General features: G+C 42.4%; 1 pseudogene; it reads left to right on the top strand.

The window, feature by feature from the left end:
• The first annotated feature begins 1,552 nt into the window (after positions 1-1,552).
• LOC110287410 (small ribosomal subunit protein eS6 pseudogene) lies at positions 1,553-2,309 on the top strand (annotated as a pseudogene).
• Positions 2,310-7,654: the final 5,345 nt, after the last annotated feature.

Genomic DNA, 7,654 nt, shown 5'->3' on the forward strand with positions numbered 1-7,654 from the left:
CAGACTGTACCCCAAGAAGCCACATAAACGGTTCTCTAATGTGGCCATGTAATGGACCTGACACAAATGAAGATATTCTAAAGAGCCACATATCTCTCAATCTGACTATCAGACTATTGAAACAATAAAACCAAAATAAATGGTAATTTTCCCCAGAAATGTCAAGCTAGCAGAGGGCAAAGCCATGGTCTGAGTAGAAAGATATTTCTCACAGTTTTAACAACTTCTCAGAATATTTTATAGGATGAGACTAAAGCCCAGATAATGATAGGTCAATGGTGGGTAGAACACATCTTGATGCAACTCTTTAGATGTGCGTATCCTTGGCCCTCTATTTAAGAGAATAGGTACAATCTGCCCTCTCTTATAATTTTATTAGGACACAACCTTTTGGACTTATAATAAATTGTTCATTGTTGCTTTTGTGTTATAACAAGGATTTAATGGTTGTAATGGAGACCATTTGGCATGTAAAAACTTAAGCTATTTACCATCTGGCTCTTGACATAGAAAAGTTTGCCCATGCATGATTTTCAGAAGAAAAGATCTTAGGTGATGAGGTATGTGTCAGTTGTTGTTGATGCCTTATTTGGACTCCTTTCCCTTGTCTTTGCATATTCCAGCTGCTAGAATGGCTGAAAACTAACAAGCTTCTTTTTCTCTGGCTACCCAGTTCTGTTGAGAAAAATGTCTGCAATCTTTATGCCCCACTACCCCTACTATAGACCCTGAACAATCACCGATCAGTTTGTGCTTCACATCTTTTGCATAGGATCAGGCTGAATCTGGTCTCCTGTTTGGAATATAGATATAGCATCTACTTCCCCACCTAGTCTTTCCTGAATAAGTCACTTCAATAGGAAGTGCACTGCCAAAACTTATTTTCACAAACCCCATTCCTGGCAGAAGGCAAGGCTCTTGTCAGATGTGGCCTAGTCTTTGAGGTTCACCTCATGGAAGATGATCATAATAGTTTCAAAATCTGGCTGGGTGAGCTGGACCAGTGAAATCACCCCATACAACTGTTCTAATGAACTCTTTCTTTTGCTTTTTCATTTCTCTGTGCTCTGTTTGACCTGATATAATTCAAAATTTAATATGAAAAGAGATTGTTTTTTTCTAGCATTGGAATCAGAACAAGAGTAAAGAGAACAGGTTATATGGGTAGGGATATATCAGTGGTTCCTATAAGAAGACATGGAATTTTGATTGAGGTCATTGATCAGTCAGGATGTTAGGCCTTCAGGATCCATCTTTCCTATTGACCTTTGAGCTCTTGCATCCATACTTAAAGCACCAAGTCTCTGAAGTTAATCACCAGATATTCAGGTAGCAAAATGTTTGACTTAGCAATTTCTGGAGGAACACATTGCTGACTAAATAAATGCAGAAGTTAAACTAAGTTCATCAGTTGTTTAATCGTTGCTCAGTGTTGTTCACTTTCATATTCAGTGAGGCTGGCCCAGGACAGCTGCTTAACATTTGCAAGTAAGTTAGTGTTCCCATGCTGCTGGTTAAGACATGAAAACTGCTCTTTTTCGTGACACCTCCCAGGCGCTCGGCTGTGTCAAGATGAAGCTGAACATCTCCTTCCCCACCACCGGCTATCAGAAGCTCATCGAGGTGGATGACGAGCGTAAGCTCCGCACCTTCTATGAGAAGCGCATGTCCACGGAAGTAGCCGCTGATGCTCTTGGTGAAGAGTGGAAGGGTTATGTGGTCTGGATCAGCGGTGGGAATGACAAGCAAGGTTTTCCCATGAAGCAAGGTGTTCTGACCCATGGCAGAGTGCACCTGCTGCTGAGTAAGGGGCATTCCTGTTACAGACCAAGGAGAATGGAGAGAGGAAGCACAAGTCTGTTCATGGATGCATTGTGGACGCTAATGTCAGTGTTCTCAACTTGGTCATTGTAAAGAAAGGAGAGAAGGATATTCCTGGACTGACAGATATTACTGTGCCTCGTTGGTTGGGACCTAAAAAAGCTAGTAGAATCTGAAAACATTTTAATCTCTACAAAGAAGATGATGTCTGCCAGTATGTTGTCAGGAAGCCCTTAAACAAAGAAGGTAAGAAGCCCAGGAACAAAGCATCCAAGATTGCTTGTTACTCCACAGCGTCCTGCAACACAAACGCTCTGAAGAAACAATGCACTAAGAAGAACAAGGAGGAGGCTGCAGAATACGCTAAACTTTTGGCCAAGAGGATGAAGGAAGCCAAAGAAAAGCGCCAGGAACAGATTGCCAAGAGATGTAGGCTGTCGTCCACACTGAGAGCTTCTACTTCTAAGTCTGAGACCAGTCAGAAATGAGTCTTTAAGAGCAACAAATAAATAATGACCTTGAATCTAAAAAAAAAAAAAAAAAAAAAAAAAGACACGAAAACCTGTGAATAGTTTATGCTTGAAGCCTCTGGAAGAGATCAAAACAGCTCACCAGCATAGTTCACAGCAAGATCTAGGTATATCTTAGCTCTGAAATTGGTTGCTGGCATATTTGTGTGCGTGAATTCCTTGTTAACTAGTGACCAGTGGGTAGGAGTTTGTCTGGGCAGAGCTTAGGAATTCATTGTTCCAGAAAAAATTGTCATAACGATTTGTAATTTCCCTTTCCCTGACTAAATTTCAATAATAGAAATCCTGCCCTTTGGACATTTGTTTCATCTTACTACTTCAGTAGCCAGAGGATTTTGAGGGGGAAAGGTATTTTATTTTCTTGTTTTATTTGGGGATGCCATTGCCAGGGACCTAAAATATGTAAAACACTCATTGATTCATTTCTTATTTTAAAACTAGAGGGGGGATACTCAAGGTTTTCTTGTTTTGTCTATTTTTTATTATACTTTAAACAGATGTATTCATTTATTTTATTTTATGAATATGTGTGTGTGCTTCAGTGTATGTCTGTGCACCACATGAGTTCAGATACATGGAGGCTAGAAGAGGTTATTGGATTCCCTTGGAACTAGAGTTACAGATGTTTGTGGGCCACTATGTTGGTCCTGGGAACTGAACTTGGGTCCTTTGGAAGAACATCCAGTGCTTTTAAACTATGATCCATCTCTCTAACTGCACATAGACTGCTTTTCTCTTCCTTGTACTTTTCTTCTTTCTCACATTCTTCTATCTCCCAGGAGCTTCTTTGGGCCTTGACTGACATTAGACCACTAACAGACAACTTATCAATGCTTACAAAGATAGCTATTCTATGAGCTTCTAAAATGAGTTTGTGCACATGTGACCACAAAAAGAGGCACGGAAAGTTTCCTAGTTTGAGTTACTACTGCTATTGTTGTGCCCTGAGTCCACGGGAAACCCATACAAGCCCAAGAATTGCAAAGTCTGCTGCAACTCGCAAAAGAGTCTTTTATTGATTCAAGTTCAAACTCAGATCACCTGCCTCGCACTCACTGCGTGAGTGGTGGCAAGTGACCCTGAGTCCAGAAAACACTGGGTTTGAATACAGTATAGTTAGTTAGGAATTCTGTGAATGTTCACAGAAAAGGGGAGTAGAGGGCTGTAATCATTTGGTAGAATGGTGCTGAAGCAGGGGTGGAGGGTAGGGTTAATGGGTATCTGTTCAGGGACTAATTTTATGGCCAGTTGTAATTGTCTGTGATCTGACTTCTGATCTCCCTTGAGCTTGTTATTTCTCTAAGGTCTCAAGGACAGGCACCTGGAGAGTTCTGCTGCTTATCAGGAGGAGTTTTGGAGACACAAAGGCAGGGAGGATATCTCCTGCTGTATGGGTAGTGCCATTTTAATGATAGGGCAGGGGAAAGGAGCCCTGGGCTTGCTGCAGAAACTAGCTGTCTGCATATCGTTCTTGTCATAGGCTGGAGGGAGGATGTGAGCTTCTGGCAGGGGGTAAGGAGAGGGGAACGCAGAGACAAACTGTCTGTACACAACACTAAAGTCTCTCTAGTATCAGTAATTCGGGAGTTACAACACTATCACGAAACACTCTGAACAAAAGCAAGATGGGAAGGAAAGGGTTTATTTGACTTATGTGAGACCTTTAAAGGCAGCCTGGTTTCTGGTTGAGCTAGGTTTAAAACCCCAGTGACCCGGCAGGTGATCCTGCAAGGGACAGTAGGCATTTTGCCACGCTCCTAGACACTGGATCCTGATATGAGGATGCAGCTCTCCATAATTTTGTAGCCATCAGTCATGTAAGAGCAATGTCCCAAGCCCCTCCACAGATAGAGGACATGACCACAGATCATGTAGCCTCAAGACAGATCTCCATTTTAATGAGGTACCTAAAGGCATGGTACCTTAGCCAATTAAGCTCTTTTTCCCAGACACTCCTCCCTGCAAAAGATATTTAACCTCAGGGCCGCCCTGAGAAAGTGGGGTATGATTTTTACCCATCAACTTCCTGCCATGATAATAAATGTCTTAAAACAGTGGACTGTCTCCTCTCATCAGAATTTGCCGTGGGGATCAATGCAGCAGGCCTTCCTCTAAAGAGCTGGCTGCGAATCTCTCACAGAAGGCCTCTCAGTGCTCCCAGCCATGGTCTTCACCAAGCCAAGGAGACTCTCATCCCTGAGAGACCCAGCCAGAGCTCTCCTCCTGCACTTTTCCCTTCAGCCCCAGGCTAGATAGAGCCTGCAGGCCCTCACTCCATTCTCAGCTCTTTTGTGGCATTCACCAGCATCTGGGATGCCCAAGAGGCTGAGAACCTGATATCCTTGGTCCCTGTCCAGGTCCAGGAACCCCGGGCCAACACTGCCAGTACCCCAGGTACCTCAGACTGCAGTTCTCCATCCACACAATGGGGTCCTGTGGCTTCACAAAGCCCAATGCTGGTCTGTCAATGGTGTGGGGAATGAGCAGTCAAAACTCCTTAGTCTACCTCGCCAAGAGGTCCAAGCTCCAAGAGGACAAGGGACCTCACCCTTAAACCCACAGATTTATACTTTATTATCACTGTTTATAATCATAGGAAGTCAGGACAGGAACTTAAACAGGGCAGGAACCTGGAGGCAGGAGCTGACTCACAGGTCATGAAGGGGTGTTGTTTGCTGGCATGCTCATCATGGCTTGTTCAGCATCCCTTCTTATAGAAGCCAGGACCACCAGTCCAGGGAGGGTACCACCCACAGTGGCTTGCCCCCCCCCCACATTGATCATTAATTGAGAAGATGCCCTATATCTGGATTTTTCTGGGGGAATTTTCTCAATTTTGGTTCTCTTCTGTCATGGTTCTAGCTTATGTCAAGTTGACATAGAACTATCCAGAGCCACTTCAATCTTGGACCTTCAACTGCTACAGAGGCCGCAACTTTAGCAATGTCCTCTTCTGACCTCTCACACTGCCCAGCCTCAGTTGTACTCCATGACCCATCCTTGCATTCAAAACCAGCTGGGTGACTCTTTATACTACCAACTTCACTTGCTAGATTGAGGAACAATAATCTTGGGTGCCTCTGGAACACAGCTTCTCTGTACTGATCCTGAAGAAACACATTCCATAAGACTTCACCTCAATGATGCTGGTTTCTTCTTAATGTCAGCTGATTCTCCAGCCCCAGCTGACCAGCATCCATTGTCCCAGCAAAACAAAGGATTTACTTTAGTGCTTCTGGTCTCTTATTAACCACAGGCACTTCTTCAGCTCCATTTCACACAAATGTCTCAGTATGGTCTCAGTTTTGCTCTGAAACTTCCCTGAACTGCTCTCAACATTCTCATCTTCAAGGCTCTGACAGAACAGCCAGCCCACTGGGCTCACAAGCCTCTTTTAGCCCAAAGTTCTAAAATCCTTTCATAGCCCTCCCTACAAAATAGTCAGGTCTGTCACAGCAGTAACCCATTATCATTGTAACAACAGGAATGGGTTTAATTTGTCCCTGTGGTAGCAGAGACCAGGTGGCAGCACTGAATTGCCAAAGGCAATATGATCATGGCTATTGTAATGGGAAGCACAGACAAAACAATGTCCATAATGGCCTAATCCATATGGACCTTTGGTGTTTCCAGGCATGAAGTTGATAAAAAGCCCATTGAAATTTGTTTGATCTGTATAAGTGAGAAAAGTTTTCAAATGAAAAAAAGGCAATCTTGGCCCATCAATTTCCAGACTTGAGCCAGTTTGCAGACCCTCAAATCCTTGAATGAAGTGAAGGCCAGGTTCCCTTGAGAAAGGAGCTTCAATAAAGGCAGGATCAAATACAGAAAAGTTTTACTGTTAGCCTTTTCCAAATCCTTCCCTATGGGAATCTGTGGCCTTTTATACAGGTAACTATATACTGGGGAGAAGTCAACAATCAGGTTTCCCAAGGTCTTAGAATGCTGGTTCTAAGTTAATGCTGATTCTGGGAGATTCCAAGAAACATTGTGGTCCTGTATTTAAAGTAGAGGCTTATGAAGGGCTGGTGATTAATAGACTTTTTGCTGAATTCTGACTTACAGTAGGTTCAGTGTGTTCCCAAACACATCCTATGATTATTTCCCTAGTCCTAGAATGTATAAGTGGGATATATAAATTGTTATCATATTTAAGTTTGAGATACTAAAGAATATCCCTCCAGGGACACTGTCTTCTATTCTAAATTTACAGTGTGTTTGGAGTTGTACAATGGGTAGTTATATCTTTTTAGGCATAATTATTATCTGGTTAAATATATAATGTATTTGCAATTTTATGTGTGAATGCTATTGTTTAGTCATTATTATGCCCTGGTTATTATTTTCATTTGGAAATTAATCATGATATACACGCCCGTGAGGGATTTTTTCCTTAACGGAAGTGGAAAGATATACTTCTAATTTTGATCTTTGAGATAGAAAGACACATCTTGTGATAAAAACTGCATGGTACTGGTATAGTGACAGACAAGTAGACCAATGGAATAGAATTGAAGACCCAGAAATGAACCCACACACCTATGGTCACTTGATCTTCGACAAGGGAGCTAAAACCATCCAGTGGAAGAAAGACAGCATTTTCAACAAATGGTGCTGGCACAACTGGTTGTTATCATGTAGAAGAATGCGAATCGATCCATTCCTATCTCCTTGTACTAAGGTCGTCTAAGTGGATCAAGGTACTTCACATAAAACCAGAGACAGTGAAACTTATAGAGGAGAAAGTGGGGAAAAGTCTTGAAGATATGGGCACAGGGAAAAGATTCCTGAATAGAACAGTAATGGCTTGTGCTGTAAGATCGAGAATTGACAAATGGGACCTTATGAAACTGCAAAGCTTCTGCAAGGCAAAAGACACCATCAATAAGACAAAAAGAACACCAACAGATTGGGAAAGGATCTTTACCTATTCTAAATCAGATGGGGGACTAATATCCAATATATATAAAGAACTCAAGAAGGTGGACCCCAGAAAATCAAATAACCCCATTAAAATATGGGGCTCAGAACTGAACAAAGAATAATTCTCACCTGAGGAATACCGAATGACCGGGAAACACCTGAAAAAATGTTCAACATCCTTAATCATCAGGGAAATGCAAATCAAAACAACCCTGAGATTCCACCTCACACCAGTCAGAATGGCTAAGATCAAAAATTCAGGTGACAGCAGATGCTGGCGAGGATGTGGAGAAATAGGAACACTCCTCCATTGTTGGTGGGATTGCAAGCTTGTACAACCACTCTGGAAATCAGTCTGGCGGTTCCTTAGAAAATTGGAC

Source organism: Mus caroli, unplaced genomic scaffold (genome assembly GCF_978045245.1).
Source record: "Mus caroli unplaced genomic scaffold, Mus_caroli_1 scaffold_5, whole genome shotgun sequence".
Taxonomy (NCBI): Eukaryota; Metazoa; Chordata; class Mammalia; order Rodentia; family Muridae; genus Mus; species Mus caroli.